This window comes from Pan troglodytes, chromosome 15 (genome assembly GCF_028858775.2).
Source record: "Pan troglodytes isolate AG18354 chromosome 15, NHGRI_mPanTro3-v2.0_pri, whole genome shotgun sequence".
Lineage (NCBI taxonomy): Eukaryota > Metazoa > Chordata > Mammalia > Primates > Hominidae > Pan > Pan troglodytes.
The window spans coordinates 73,456,122-73,472,710 of record NC_072413.2 but is presented as its reverse complement, the minus strand read 5'-3'; the positions used below and the strand labels follow the sequence as shown (position 1 = coordinate 73,472,710).

The window sequence follows — 16,589 nt, the reverse complement described above, 5'->3', positions numbered from 1 at the left end:
GGTAGGTTGGCTGATAATTGACTGGTCTGGCCTGGCTTTGCCTTGGGCATTTCTCCTCCACATGGTCTCTCATCCACCAACAGGCTGGTCGGAGCAGGTTTATTTGATAGTGGCAGGATTCCAAGAGTAGGAGCAGAAGCATTCGAAGCCCCGTGGAACCCAGGCTCAGAGCTAGCACAGAACTCAAAACCTGCCACATTCTATTGGCCGAGGAAAGTCACAAGGCCAGTTCAGACTCAATGAGTTTGAGAAACAGACTTCACTTCTCGATAGGAAAAATTTAAATAATTGTGGCAATTTCTGCAATCTCCTACAGATGAGAAGCCATTGGAGGTGTCAGAGCAGAGGAGTGACATGATCTGACTTAGGTTTTTAGAGGATCTCTCCGGACACAGTTGAGATTTTACGATAGGGGAGCAAAGTGGAAGCAGGGAGATGAGTCAGGATTTCAGTATTGGATTACTGCAACCATCCAAACAAAAGATGCTGGCAGCATAGGCCAGTTAGACAGTGATGAAAGTGGTGAGAAGTGGGCCCTGTAAAAACCAAGGTCTGTGTTTCTCTTGTTTATAGTCATATGCTCAGTACCTAACAGATGCCGAGTAAATGGTTTTCAAATGAATGAATGCATAAGTGAATTCCCTTTGCTCTTCATTTATGGCACTTATGACCTGCATTATCCTAGTGTATTGAAAGCTCTTTCATGACAATAATAGTCATATTTATGTTTCATTCGGTTTAAATTAACATTTATTTATCACCTATTACAGAGCAGAATTCTTAAATATGAATAAGACAGAGACTCTGCTCTCACAGAAAAAAGAAAACATAGTCAAATAACCAAACAGGTTATTATAAATGTTACAAGCGTTCTAAGTATTACAGCGTATGGATGAAGTTCTTAGCTCTTTGAACATCCTATCATTCAACAAGTAAACACTTGTTGAATGAATGATTGCTTGATTCTGTCATTCCCAATCAATGTACTGATTTAATATTTAACAGAGACTAATGAGAGAAATGCAAAATTAGTTTTTACATAAAAAGACAGGTCTTATTTAATAGTATTAATTATACATTATTTTTAAATATTTAAGATTAAAAAATAATAAACACTTATGTAGCCACCATTAAGCTGAAGAAATAAATTATGAATAGAGCCGAAGCTTCCTTCATCCCTTTCTAATTCCGCTTCCTCCCCACCCCAGGTAACCCATTATCCAGATGCGGGGTTTATCATTCCTATGCATTTTTCTATACTTGAACCAAACCTGTATGTATGCCTAAGCAATATATAATATTGTCCTGCAGGATTTTAAACTTTTTACCTTGCTAATATTTTTTATTTGATTTTCAGCATTGTATCTGAATGGTAATGGCAAGGTTTGGGATATAGACATCCCACTGATGTTATCCTGGAGAACTCCAGGAAGCTACCAAGTAACAGTTATAATAAAACTGGCATGTGCTCAGTGAACATCAGCCTAAAGCCTAAAGATAGTGTTAAGGTAGTGGTTGCTGGATACTACAAACCCTTATGCTGACAGCTGGCTGATATAGGGCCTGGTACAAACTAGAAAACAGCGCCACCTCTAGGTAGGCAACCTCATACCAAAGCGTATGGCCTGGCAAGCCCTCACTTGACCTCTCAGGTTGGAGCCCTTGAACAGTGAACAACCTGCACAACTATACCTAGCATCCTTGCCATATGCTACTTACTGTGTACCAGGAATAGTATATGAATTGGCTCCATTTAATTCTCATGACAGTCACAGGAGGTAAGCACCGTTTCCCCACCTCACCCCATTTTATGTATGTGGAATATAGAGGCACAAGGAGATTAGGTAACATTCCCAAGATCATACAGCTAGAAAAGTCACTGGAGCTAGGACTCAAACTCAGGCAATTTGGTTCAATGCTTATAAGCACCATGCTCTACCACCTCTCATTTTAATCTTCCCCAGGATTCCACAGAGCAGGTATCATAATTAGATTCTAAAATTTATATGCAATTAAGGCACATAGAGTTCGATCATTTGCCCAAGGTCACACAGTTAGCAAGTGACAGAGTTGGGAGCAGTCTAACGTATTCAAACAGTAGACAACTGCCAAGATGCTACTCAGCTCCAGGCTGTCATTAGAAGAATGCCAAGAAATAACCATACCTCCAAACCTCCTGCCCTTAGATTACTTTATTAGGCTTGGAACCCTTGTAATTGCTGTAATAATTACTAGGAACTTGGATATAGCTGTTTTACTTGGTATAAACTTTCTGGAAACACGTTCAGGAAAAAATTCAAAAGACCACTCCAGTTTGAAATAATGAAGGGTGGGGGAATGTGGGGGGGGGGAGGGTCACATGCATTAAAATGCCTTAATTGCCCTAAATTTTTAAAAGAAATATAGTTGGAATACTTTGGGATAAAAGACTCCTCAAAACACTCTGTGCATTTATGGCATTTTAAGAATAAAGGTAGGCTGGGTGCAGTGGCTCATGCCTGTAATCCTAGCACTTTGGGAGGCCAAGGCAGGCAGATCACTTGAGGTCAGGAGTTTGAGACCAGCCTGGCCAACATGGCGAAACCCTGTCTCTACTAAATATACAAAATAATTAGCTGGACATGGTGGCGCACTCCTGTAGTCCCAGCTACCCGGGAAGCTGAGGCATGAGAATTGCTTGAACCAGGGAGGCGCAGATTGCAATGAGCGGAGATTGCCCCACTGCACTCCAGCCTGGGTAACACAGCAAGACTCTGTCTCCAAGAAAAAAAAAAAAAGAGTAAATGTAGAGCCTCCTGTTTCAGCTATCTATTGCTACACAATGAGTTACCCTAAACAACTTTAAACAATAAGCATCTATTATCTCACACAGTTTTTGAGAGGCAGGAATCTAGGAACACCTTGGCTGAGTGGTTCTGGCTCAGGATCTCTCATGAGGCTGCAGCCAAGTTATCAGCTGAGGCTCTGGTCATCTGAAGACTTGATTGGGACTGGAAGATTCATTTACAAGATGGCTCCCTCATACGGCTGTTGGCAAGACATCTCAGTTCCTCCTCACATGAGTCTCCCCACGGGGCTGCCTGAGTGTCCTCCCCATGACATGGCAACTGGCTCCCTGGAGAGTGAACAACAAGAGAGAGAAATAAAGAAAGAGAGAGAGAGAGAGGAGTTGCAGTGTCTTTTATGACCTAGTCCTCCATCTTTGTTCTACTCTTGGGGCCGGGTGGCATGGCTCATGCCTGTAATTCTAGCACTGTGGGAGGCCGAGACAGGAGGATTGCTTGAGTCCAGGAGTTTGAGACCAGCCTGGGCAACATGGTGAGACCTTGTCTCTACAAAAAATTAGCTGGGCAGAGCTGAGGTGGAAGAATCACTTAAGCCCAGGAGGCGGAGGTTGCAGTGATTTGAGACTGAGCCACTGCACTCCAGCCTGGGCAACAGGCTGACCTAAAAGAAAAAAGTAGAATGGAGCACTGAGTCCAGCCCACACTTGAGGGGAGGCAAATGAGTCTCTACCTCTTAGAGGGAGGAGTATTAAATAAAGAATTTATGGACTTAAAATCACCATATTCCCCAACTGATTTCTGAGGAGGCATTTAGCTGGATGTAAGCAATCTGATATGAGGTCGAGGGGGAGTTGAGAGGCAGCATTCTGGTCCTAGCTTTGCCCCCAATTGACTCTGAGATTGTAGGAAGGTCTCCTTCCCTCTCTGGGCCACTGTTTCCCCAGGTGTAAATTTGGTGGGAGGGAATGGCAGAGAGGAAGAATGCTAGAGTCCACTTTGTGAATCTCAGTTTGGCAGAAGGAGGAAAACCCTACCTTGTTCTTTCATGATTCTATTTCCTCTGGTTGAGAGCAACAGACCCTGCAGCCAGCCCGGTCTAGAAGATATCAGCAAGAGACTTCACCTCTCTATGCCTCTTTCCATACCTAGAAAACGGGAGGATATCACACCACCAATATCATAGGGTCGTTATAAGGATCAAATGAGTTAATGTTTGTAAAGTTCTTAGAATAGTCTCTGGTACATGGGCAATACAATATGAGTTTTTAACTTAAAAAAAAAAAACCTTATACTGCTCTAATTAAATATGGCCAGCACAGAGTCCTGCAGCAAGCTGCTTTCATGAGTAGATTGAAATGATGTCTAATTAGGGGTGACACAGCTGACAACCCATGTAGCGTGGGTTCCCACCATTCAGCACAGCCCCTACTCCCTGCCGTGCCAAGCAAATAACCTTTTAGTTGCTGGATCTTGGGGAGGTGGGAAGGGGGTTGGTGCCAAAGGAGGGGAAGGAGGGAGGAAGGAAACTCCAAGGATTTAGGGAAGCAGCTACTTGTCAACCTCTATTTCAGCGTTTTAATACCAGTGCCTATTGGATCATCCTTGTTCAAAATCAGCAGCAGGATATACTGCACATAAATGGGTTCTTAAGGTAATTGAAAACATATTTTTTAAAAGTGCAACAAACCTGCTATATCCTTACCAGTTCAGTCCCCCTGTTCCTTTGCTATTCTCAGTGCCAGGACAAATAGAAACTTCAGTCCAACGCCTGGTGAATCTGCCCACTTCAAAGACTTCGAGATCTAATTGCCTGATATTTTACAAGAGCAGAGATGCTCTGGCCCAATCGTTAAGGAAACGAGAGCAGAAGAACCACGCAGAGCAGAAGCCTCCTGGGAGTCTGTGGTGTGGCCCCCCTGGCCAGGCTCACTGCAGAACGGAGCACTTCTCCTTCGTGAGAATCATTTCACAAGTCAGGCTTCCTTCCCTGGGAGGAGATGCAAAATCTCCCAAGGCCAGAAAGAAGATGGGAAATTCTAGCTTGGGACTTAGCCTCAGATATTCCAGTGTAGGTGGCCTGGTGCGGGCCTGAGCGTGGGCGTCTTTTAAAAGCCCCCAACTGGCTCTGACACAGCGATTTGATGGAGGAGAAATCCTGCAGCGATTTCTCCAGTAGGGGGCAGTTTGTGGCCTCAGGGTCGAGCTGGGCTTCCGGGCCAAGAGGAGTAGACACAGCGGGCCCTCTTTCGTCTCCGTTCTTTCTTTCTCACCTGCCTGGGGGCAGAAAGGAGCCGGGCTCCCTTGGCCTCATTAGCACCAACGGACTCCCGCTCTCTGAGGTTAACCAGCCCCGAATCTGTTCTCATCATCCGCCTTGAGCTCGCACTTGATCTTTTTGGGTTAACCCCCCAGTTCAAGTCACCAATGCATGCCAAGCAAGAGCTTGTGAAAGGCAGGAAGTGTGAGCCGGTGCCCTCGGCGGCTGCCCGGGGCCGCTGGCGGTCTGGGTCTTTCGGGGCCACAGTGGGTTGCTTTCCCTCTGCAAGGCAGTTTCACTTTCCTAGAGCGCTGGCCCTGCATTCCCCAACAGCCCATCATCTAGTTATTAAAGATGAAACCCAGGGAGAAGAAAGGAGAATCTCCTGAGAGTACATGCAAATGTCCCCAGGCCCCCAGGGGCCCCACGCAGAGGGGGCTTGAGGCTGGGGGTGGGCGGAGGCCTTCGGTCTGTGTCGCCTGCCCCGCCAGACCAGAATTCCCAGGTTATCCCCACTCCCCTGATCCACTGATACTAAACTCACTCTTTTTTAAATTTTTTCTGAGTTCCATCTGAGCGCCCCTTTGAGGGCTGACAGTCGCCTTTAAAGGAGTTGGCTGCCACTATTTAGTTATTTGAGCTAAAATAATAAAAATCCCCTAGCCGCTTTAATGTTTTTTTGGTGGAAAAAGCACACATGGTACATCTTCACTGCTCAGAAGATGGCTAAAGGGGATTTTTCTCAAAGTTTCCCAAACAAGTAGGGAAAACATTTACCTGAGGGCGGAGCCCTCCAGTAAGGGGGCCAGAGTGGGTGGCCAGGTGATGAAGGGGAAATCCCGCGGCGGAGTGGCCTACAGTCCAGCCCTCTCCGGCTTTGCAGCCTTGGAGGAAGCCTCTTAGGAGGGGTGTGGCTGCGCTTCATAAGGCCAGCCCCAGAGGGTTAGAGCACATTTCCTCAACTGTGGCACTCTTGACATTTGGGGCGGATAATTCTTTGTTGCGGTGGGCCATCCTGTGCATTGTAGGATGTTTAGCAGCTTCTCTGGTCTCCACCCACTAGTTGCTGGTAGAACCCCAAGTTGTGAAAATAAAAAAATGTCTCTAGAATTGCCAGATGTTCTACGGGGAGGAGATGCTAAGTCGCCCCAGGTGAGAACCACTGGGTTAAAGAACATGCATCCAAAGCTCCTGTTCTCTTGGTCAGTCTGGGCCTGGTGGCTGCCTTATAAACCCCCTTGAAGCTCAGGAAATTTCCGGATAGATGCACTTTGCACCATGCAGCTTCTGGGTCCCCAGGTTGTTGACCTACTTCAACCTGTGGGTATGGCCATGCTGATAGCACATCCAGCCAGCCACTGGCAGCAGCCGGAGTGGGCATCAGAGCTGCTTCCTGCAGGGCCTCCTCTTCCTGCACCTTTCAGACAGTAGGAAAGGGAGTGAGGCCTCTCAAAGGTTGAGAGAGAGGCCACTCCATTTTTCAGTTTCCCATCAGATTAAAAATGAAGATATATCAAAATAAGGTTAACAAAAAATATGGTATGTTTTAAAAGTAATGTACTTATACTACAACCAGAAAATGATGGAATTTATATGAGTATTTAATTCCTGGGTCTCTGGAGGTGGTAGCATCAATAAATGGAAAGTAACTCAAAAGTTGGGTAAATCTCCTCATCTCTCAGGCCCGGCTAAATATCTCAGGCTGGATATACGGCCTCACTGGAGTTAAGTGCTTTGAAAATGTGAGGCCTGAACCAAATGACTTTTCAGCATCCTTCCCTCACTCACCCAACCCTGACAGCATACAGAGAGAGACATGGTCAAGGAGGAAAGCAGGAACACGAAAACAGCTTCTTAGCTTTGGGTTTCAATATGAAATCCAATGTTCTGGCTCTGTCGCTTCATAACTCTGTGATCTTGGACAATCACTTAAAACTCTGTGCCTCAGTTTCCTCATCTATATAATGGTGCCACCTCATACCATTGAATGTATTTAAATTGCTTAGTGCAATGATTAGTGCCTAGTAAGCATACAGTGCCTATTAGCTATTACTGCTGTTATATTTATTTTATGTAACCCATATAAAACTGGGATTATCCAAGTAGAGTCTCATCCAATAGAAATATTGAAAAAAGAGAGTAAGACCGGATGGGGTGGTGCACACCTATGATCCCAGCACTTTGTGAGGCTGAGTCAGGAGGATCACTTGAGCTTAGGAGTTCAAGACCACCTCTAAAAAAAATATAAAAAATAGCTGGGTGTGGTGGTGCACACCTGTAGTCCCAGTTACTCTGGAGGCTGAGGTGGGGGGATTGCTTGAACCTGGGAGATCAAGGCTGCAGTGAGCTGTTACCATGCTGCTGCACTCTCTCTTGTCTGGGCAACAAGAGAGACCCAGTCTCAAAAAAAAAAGAAAAGGGAAAAAGGGAATAACATCACATACCAACTTTCTATAAAAATCCTTTTTCTAGACAGGCACCGTGGCTCATGCCTGTAATCCCAGCACTTCAGGAGGCTGAGGTGGGTGGATCACCTGAGGTCAGGAGTTCAAGCCCAGCCTGGCCAACATAGTGAAACCCCGTCTCTACTAAAAATACAAAAATTAGCCGGGCATGGTGGCGGGTGCCTGTAATTCCAGCTACTAGGAAGGCTGAGGCAGGGGAATCACTTGAACCCGGGAGGCGGAGGTTTCAGTGAGCTGAGACTGCACCATTGTACTCCAGCCTGGACAACAAGAGCAAAACTCTGTCTCAAAAAAAAAAAAAATCAAAAAATCCTCTTTCTACAGTTTCCCTTGAAAGTCACCCTTCTCATGGCTTCTGTGCCTGTCTACCCCTTCCCTTCTGAGGCTTTCTCTGTTACTGCTCCCAAATCTCACAGCCCTGTTACCTTTATTCCTACTTTGCTGAGCAACTCAAGTCTCTACCTCCCAACCAAGTGTTCTCTGTTCTTCAGCTGGACATCTCCAGGCCAGAGTTAGTGTCTCCTACCTTTCCCACACCTGCATCTCCACCCTCGCCTGCTCCACAGGGCAAAGGTTCTATAGCTACAAGGCCCAAACAAAGATGCCTCCTCCAGGGGCAATTTGTTATCTGTTCACCTGTTGCTGGACAATGGCATTGTTTCCAGGTTTTGATTGTTCTGAATAAAGTGACTGAATATTCATGTCAAGTCTCTTGGGGGACATATGCTTTCACTTTTTGGGGGTGTATACCTAGAAGGGACTTCTTACAACCTTGCAATATTTATTTGTTAGTTTGAGTTGCTTTTATGTAGATTCCTTAGGATTTTCTTAGATGATTATGTTGTTTGTGAATAAAGACTGTTTTACTTTTTCCTTTCCAAACTATCTGCCTCTTTTTTCGGTGTGTGTGTGACAGGTTCTCACTGTGTTCCCCAGGCACTGGAGCACAGTGGTGGAATCATAGCTCACTGCAGCCTCAAGCTCCCAGGCTCAAGCAATCCTCTTACTTCAGCATCCAGAGTAGCTAGGACTACAGGTGCCTGCCTCTAGGCCCAGCTAATTTTTAAAATAATGTTTTGTAAATATGTAGTCTCTCTGTGTTGCCCAGGCTGGTCTTGAACTCCTGGCCTCAAGTGACCCTCCCACCTTGGCCTCCCAAAGTGCTGGGATTACAGGTATAAGCTACTGCACCCAGACACATTTGCCTTTTTGTAAAGTTTAATGTTGAATAAAGGTTTTGAGAATACACATCCCTGCCTTGTTCCTGATCTTAAGAGATAAGCATTCAGTCTCTTATCACTAAATATAATGTAAGCTATAGGTTTTTTTTGTAGATGCTCTTTTGTCAGGTTAAGGAAATTCCCTTTTATTTCTAATGTGTTGGGACCCTTTATCCTGAATATGTGCTGAATTTTGTCATTTAACAAAATAACAAAGGCCTTTTCTGAGTCTATTGATATAATTTTATAGTTTTTCTCCTTTATTCTATTATTATGATGAATTATAGTAACTGATTTTTGAATGTTAAACCAACCTTGCATTCCTGGAATGCACTCTACTTGTTCATACTTCTTTAGTGTATTTTAAAATTGAGATACAATTCACAAACCGTGAAATTTAACTTTTTAAAGTACACAATTCAGTGTACAGAGTTTCACAGAGTTGTGAAACCATTACCACTATCTAATTTTAGAATATTTTTATCACCCTAAAAAAACCCCTCTGTTCCTGTTAGCAATTATTCCCCATTCCTCTCCCCCTCAGCTCTTGGAAAGCAGTAATATACTTTCTGTCTCTGAATTTGCCCATTCTGGCTATTTTATATAAATAGAATAATGTAATATGTGGCCTTTTGTGACTGGCTTCTTTTATTTAACATGATGCTTTTAAGGCTCATCGTGTTGTAGCATGTATCAGTACTCCATTCCTTTCAATGGCCCAATAATATTCCATTGTATAGATATACTACACTGTGTCCAATCACCAGTTGATGAACATCTGGTTTGTTTCCATATTTTGACTCTTACAAATGAGGCTACTACAAAGTTTGTGTACAAGGTTTTATGTGGATATATGTTTTCAATTCTTTTACATCATACGTCACTCTATGTTTAACTGTTGAGGAACTACCAGACTGTTTTCCACAGCAGTTGCCCTGTTTTACATTCCTACCAGCAATATCTGAGGGTTTCAGTTTCTCCACATTCTCACTAATGCTTGTTATTCATCTTTTTTATTATAATCACCTAGTGGTTGTGAAGTTGTATCTCAGTGTGGTTTTGATTTGCATTTGCCTAATGACTAATGATGTTGAAACTCTTTCCATATCCTTATTGCCTATAATATATATTCAAGTATATATAGAGAAATGTCTATTCAAATCCTTTGCACATTTTAAAAATGGATTTTTTACAATGTTGAGTTGTAAGAGTTGTTTATATATTCTTGATACTAGATCTTTGTTAGGTATATGATTTGCAAATATTTTCTGTGGTTGTCTTCCACTTTCTTGATAATATCATTTGTAAAGCATTTTAAATTTTGATGAAGCCCAAGTTATCTATTTTTATTCTTTAGTTGCTTATGCTTTTGGTGTCATATCTAAGGAGCCATTGCTTAACCCAAGGTTACAAAGATTTACATCGACTTTCTTCTAAGAGTTTTATAGTTTTATGCTTTACATTTAAGTCTTTGATCTATTTTGAGTTAATTTTTGTGTGGTGTGAGGTAGGGGTCCAAATTCATTCTTTTGCATGTAGATATCCAGTTGTCCCAGCACCATTTATTGAAAAGACTATTCTTTCCTCATTAGTAATTTTGTCACCCTTGTCAAAAATCAATGGATCATAAATGTGAAGGTTTATTTTTGGGCTCTGAAATCTCTCCCATTGATATATGTGTCTCTACCTATGCTGGTTCCACACTGTCTTGTAGTAAGTTTTTAAATTGGGAAGTATGAGTCCTTTGACTTTGTTCTTCTTTTTCAAAATTGTTTAGGCTACTCAGAACCTTTGGATTTCTATATGAATTGTATAAGATCAGCTTGCCAATTTCTGCCAAAAAGACAGCTGGAAAATGATACAGATTGCATCAACTCTGTAGAGCAATTCAGGAAACATTGCCTTCTTAACAATATTAAGTCTTCCAATCCATGAACAAGGGATACCTTCCCACTTTTTTTTAGTCTTCTTTGTTTTGCAATTTCTGATGTATAAGGGTTGCACTTCTTTGGTTAAATTTCATCCTAAGTATTTTATTCTTTTTGATATAAATTGTTTTGATTATAAATAGAATTGTTTTCTCAATTTCATTTTTGTATTATTCATTGCCCGTATACAGAAATAAGTAGTTTTTGTGTATTGCTCTTATATCTTCCAACCTAGTTGAACTTGTTATTAGCTCTAATAGATATATATTGAATCTAATAATATGTAAAAATATATTTTTTAGGGGGGATGGATTTCTTAGGGTTTTCTATATACAAGATTATCTCATCTGTAAATAGGGATAGTTTTACTTTTTTCTTTCCAACATGGATGCCTTTTCTCTCTTTTTCTTGCCTGATTATCCTGACTGGGACTTCTAGCACAATGTTAAATAGAAGTGGTGTATGAGAGGATATCCTTGTCTTGTTCTTGGTCTTACTGGAAAAGATTTTGATCAGTCTTTCACTAATAAGCACAATGCTAGTTGTGGGTTTTTCATAGATGTTCTTTGATAAGAAAGTTCCCTTCTACTCATAGTTTTTCAAGTGGTTTTTAATAAAAAGCAGTTAGATTTTGTCAAATGCCTTCCTGTGTATATTGAAATAATTCTGTCATTTTTGTCCTTTATTGTATTAATATAGTAATATTGATATGTAAATATCAATATGTAAATTGATATGTAAATACCAATATTTACATTGATTTTTATATGTTGAATCGATCTTATTTTCTGAGCTAAGTCCCACTTGATCATGATGTATGTTCCTTTTTATATGTTGTTGGATTCAATTTACTAGTAATTTGTCCAGAATTTTGCATCTATATGCATAAGAGACATTGGCCTTTAGTATTCTTGTGTTATTTTCTAGCTTTGGTATCAGAGTAATACTGGCTGCATAGAACACATTGAAAAGTGTTCCCTCCACTTCTACTTTGTGAAAGAGTTTGAGAAGGAGTGGTGTTAATTCTTCTTTAAACATTTGATAAACTTCACTAGTGAAGCTATTTGGTTCCAGGTTTTCCCTTTTGACAATTTTTTGATTACTAATTCAGTCTCTTTATTTATTTTCAGTCTATTCAGATTTTTCTATTTCTTCTTGATTAAGTTTTGGTAGCTGTGTCTTTCTAGGAATTTGTCTATCTTATCTAGATTATCCACTTTATTTGCATACAACTTTTCATAGTATTCACTTACAATTCTTTTTATTTTTGTAAGGTCAACAGTAATTTTCCTTCTCTTATTTTTTATTTTAGTAATTCAAGTCTTATTTCTCCCTCTCATCAGACTAGCTAAAGGTTTTTCATACTTGTTAATTTTTTCAAAGACCAACTCTTTATTTCATTTTTTTCTATTACTTTTATATTCTCTATTTCACTTTCTTCTGCTCTTATCTTTATTGTTCCATTCTTTCTGCTTCCCTTGGGTTAGTTTGATCTTTTTCTAGTTTCTTAAGGTGGAAGATCAGGTTACTGATTTGAGATTTTTCTTCTTTTCTAACATATTTGTATGCAGTGATTAATTTCCCTCTGAGCCATTCTTTAGCTTCACCCCATAAGTTTTGGTATGTTGTGTTTTGTTTTCATTAATTTCAAAGTATTTTCTAATTTCCATTGTGATTTTTTCTTTGACCTATTGGTTCTTTAGGAGTGGTTTTAAAATATCCCTATCCTTTTGAATTTCCCACATATTTTCTCTTATTGATTTCTAATTTTATTCCACTGTGATTGGAGAACATACTTTGTATGATTTCAGCCCTTATAAGTTTATTGAGACTATCATATGGTCTCTTCTGGAAAATATTTCATGATGCACTTGAGAAGAATGTGTGTTTTGCTGTTGTTGAGTGGAATATTCTATTAATGTCTGATTTAGGTTCAAGTTTTTTATTTCCTTGTTGATCTGTCATTCCATCTATTAATGAAAGTAGGGTATTAGAGTCTTCAACTATTATTATTATTATTATTATTATTATTATTATTATTATTATTTTGAGACAGAGTTTCACTCTTTCGCCCAGGCTGGAGTGAAATGGTGCGATCTCAGCTCACTGCAACTTCTGTCCCCCAGGTTCAAGGGATTCTCCTGCCTCAGCCTCCTGAGTAGCTGGGATTACAGGCGCCTGCCACCAGGTCAGGCTAGTTTTTTGTATTTTTAGTAGGCATGGGGTTTTGCCATGTTGGCCAGGCTGATCTCGAGCTCCTGACCTCAGGTGATCCACCCACCTCAGCTTCCCAAAGTGCTAGGATTACAGGCATGAGCCACTGCACCCGGCCTCAACTATTATTCTTGTATCGTCTATTTCTCTCTTCAATTCTGTGAGTTTTTGCTTCATTTATTTTAAGGACTATATTGTTAGCTGCATATATATATTCATAATTGTTAAGTTTTCTTAATGGATTGACCCTTTTATTATTGTCAAGTGTCCTTCTTTGCTGTAGTAACATTTGTTGATTTTTGTCTGATATTAACATAGCTACTTCAGCTTTCTTTTAAATACTGTTTTCATCGTTTATGTTTTTTCCATCCTTTTACATACAACCTATTTATGTCTTTGAATCTAAAATATGTTTCTTATAAACAGCATTTGGTTGGATTTTTTTTTATCCATTCTGCCAGTCTCTGTTTTTTGATTGGAGTATTTAACCTATTTATATTTAATGAAATTACTGATAGGGTAAGATTTATATCAGCCATTTTGCCACTTGTTTTCTACATGTCTTATGTCTTTTTTGTGCCTCTGTTCCTCCATTACTGCCTGCTTTTGTGTCTCATGGATATTTTCTAGTGTACTATTTTAACTAACTTGCCATATCTTTTATCACATTTTTTGAGTTTTTTTTTTTAATGGTTGCCCTGGGGATTACAATTAACAGCTTAGAATAATATAGTTCAGGTGAATACAAACTTTAATTTTAAGTTTGTAGATTACTAATTTTAATAATTACAAAACTTTGCTTCTTTTTAACTCCATTTTCCTCCGCTTCACTTGTGTTAATATTATCATAAAATTACTTCTTTATTTACTATATCTCCATCAACACATATTTATAGTTATTACTTTTTGCAGTTATCTTTTAAGTCAGATTGGAAATAAAAATTGTTATAAACAAAATATACATTTACATTGTCTTGTATATTTACCCATGTAGTTAACTTTACTGGCGCTCCTCATTTCTTCTTGTGGATTCAAGTTACTGTCTAGTGTCCTTTCATTTCAGCCTGAAGGACTCTCTTTAGTGTCTCTTACAAGGCAGATCTAGTAATGATTTCTCTCAGCTTTTGTTTATCTGGGAATGCCTTAATTTTGCCTTCATTTTTAAATTATTTAAAAAATAAAAGTATAATTCATATACTGTATAATTCACCCATTTAAAGTGTACAATATAATGGCCTTGAGCATATTCATAGAGTTACGCGTTCATCACAACAATCAATTTTAAAACGTTTTCATTGCTCCAAAAATAAACCCTGCACCCCTTAGCCATCCCCCCCCAAATATCTCATCTATCCATTCTCTCAAGCCCTAGGCAACCACTAATCTACTTTCTGTCTCTATAGATTTTTCTATTTATGGATTTAATTGACTGTGTAAAAGAACCATCTTTTGATTTTATTGATTATCTTTGCTCTGTTGGTTTTCTCTGTACCTTTTTTCTACTGAGTACAGTCGTAGTTTACTCCTTCCGATTCCTGTTGATATTCCAGTGAATGAATGTACCATAATTTATTTGTTTATTCAATTATTGAATAAATTTTGGGTTTTTAGGCACATCTTTGATATGTTCCTAGCACTTCAATCCTATTCTTTATGTATTTTTATATTTTCCCTTTCACAATGGAATACCCAGAAAACTGACTTACATCCAATGAGTAAAGACTTACTGCTCTCAGCATATGCAATCAATTCCATTTTTTTGTCTCAGTTGCTAGGAGATTGAAAGATCTACATTTCATATCATTAATGTTAGCACTTTCACTTTTCTAGTTTTTACTATTTTAAGAAAAAAGCAATATGAAATAAAATATTAGATAATTACACAAAAAGGCTGCTATATAAAGAGGCAAGCCTCCTGACATTGAATTGTTGACTGGCTGAGAGAACCACCAAATATCCCGCTCTTTTCCAATTCTCATTGAAAGGACAGCAAAAAACTGCAGTAAGGACTTGACTCAGGATAAAACTGATCAGGGAAGTAAGGGGCATCAGCAGACTAGAGATTCCGATGTATTTCTAGAAGACTAAAAAAATGTTGGAAACGTGTATTATTTTATTTTATTTTTATTTTTTGAGACAAGGTCTTGCTCTGTTGCCCAGGCTGGAGTGCAGTGGCGTGATCACAACTCAGCTCTGCGTGTTCCTCCCACCTCAGCCTCCCGAGTAGCTGGAACTGCAGGAGCACATCACCACACCTGGCTAATTTTTTAAAAAACTTTTTGTAGAGATGGGGTTTCACCACATTGCCCAGGCTGGTCTCGAACTCATGGACTCGAGAGATCCACCTATCTTGGCCTCCCAAAGTGCTGGGATTACAGGCATGAGCCACCGTGCCTGGCTGAAATGTGCCTTCTTTAGTCGATCAGTAAAAATCCAGTTTAGCACATGAAAGGAGACTGACTAGAGAGAGAGAAAGACAGTAGTACAATAGAAAACTATACAGCCACTAAAAATGATGTTGCAAAAGAATGATAAAATAATAATGCACAAAGATGTTCATGATATATTAAATTATTATAAATATATTGATATACAATATATAATAACTAAATAATAATATAAATAAATTTAAAAGCAAGTTAAAAAGCAATGTATTTAGCACGTTCGTATTCTTATTAAGAAAACACCTATGTATTTAATTGGCAGATTATGCATCAAAATGGTAACAATGACACAAACAATGCACATGTTTTCTCTAGCAAACAAGTTTCTATGGTTTGAATGTGTCCCCCAGAATTCATGTTTTGGAAACTTAATTCCCAATCCAACAGTACTGGGGCCAGTAAGTGGGGCCTAATGGGAGGTGTTTAGGTCATGAGGGCTCTGCCCTCACAAATAGATTAATGCTATCATAAAAAGAGTTTGAGAGAGTAAGTTTGCTCTCTTGTACTTTTGCCCTTTCACCTTCTGCTATGTGATGGCACAGGAAGAAAGTTCTGGCAAGATGCCAGCACCTTGATCTTGGACTTCCCAGCCTCCAGAACTATATACTAGTAAATTTCTGTTCATTATTAACTAGCCAGTATCAGGTATTCTGTTATAACAGCACAAAGTGGACTAAGACATATATAATGTAATAATAGAAATGACCATAAATTGTTATATACCTACCGGAGACCAGATTTTAGAATATCTCCAAGCAATTTTAAGAATGTGGCCGTTAGAGGGGAATGGCAGTAGTATGGACAGATTGGGGTTTATATAGCTCAATAAAATTGATAGACTTTTGCAAGATTAAGCATCTTTTTCTCCATCAGCCTCATGTGTACGTATGTCAAATTTTCCAATTCATGTCATAAGAAAGTCTTTAATCAACCTGGTTCCTCAGCAAATAGAACATGATTTGTCTTAACTCCATATGGTTTCCATGTTTGGACATACATGTTCCTACATTGCCCATTCTCCCCTTTGTGGCCTTTCCAATGTTCCTTTAATCTAGTCTTCCCCATGGTAGACATAAACATCCTTGGGAATCTTAATGACAGCATAAGGGGCCAGTCCCATGGAGCCTTACTAACTGCCACTCAGGAATGAAAGGATGAGATTTCCCTGTGAGCTGCCATCCTTTTGAACATAGAGTTCATGTAAATGAAATATATCTGAGCAATGTATTTCTAAACAGAATCTTGTGGTACTGAAATAGCTGTGGATTGATTTAC

At 39.7% G+C, this 16,589-nt stretch overlaps 1 long non-coding RNA gene across 1 annotated transcript; it reads right to left on the bottom strand.

Annotated features, from left to right (window-relative positions):
• Positions 1-2,900: 2,900 nt before the first annotated feature.
• LOC104002104 (uncharacterized) lies at positions 2,901-5,390 on the bottom strand. The gene is made up of 3 exons (XR_674180.4): positions 4,489-5,390; positions 3,821-3,931; positions 2,901-3,115 (listed from the first exon to the last, which is right to left on the bottom strand). It is a non-coding gene; the product is annotated as an uncharacterized LOC104002104 (long non-coding RNA).
• Between the last annotated feature and the right edge of the window lie 11,199 nt (positions 5,391-16,589).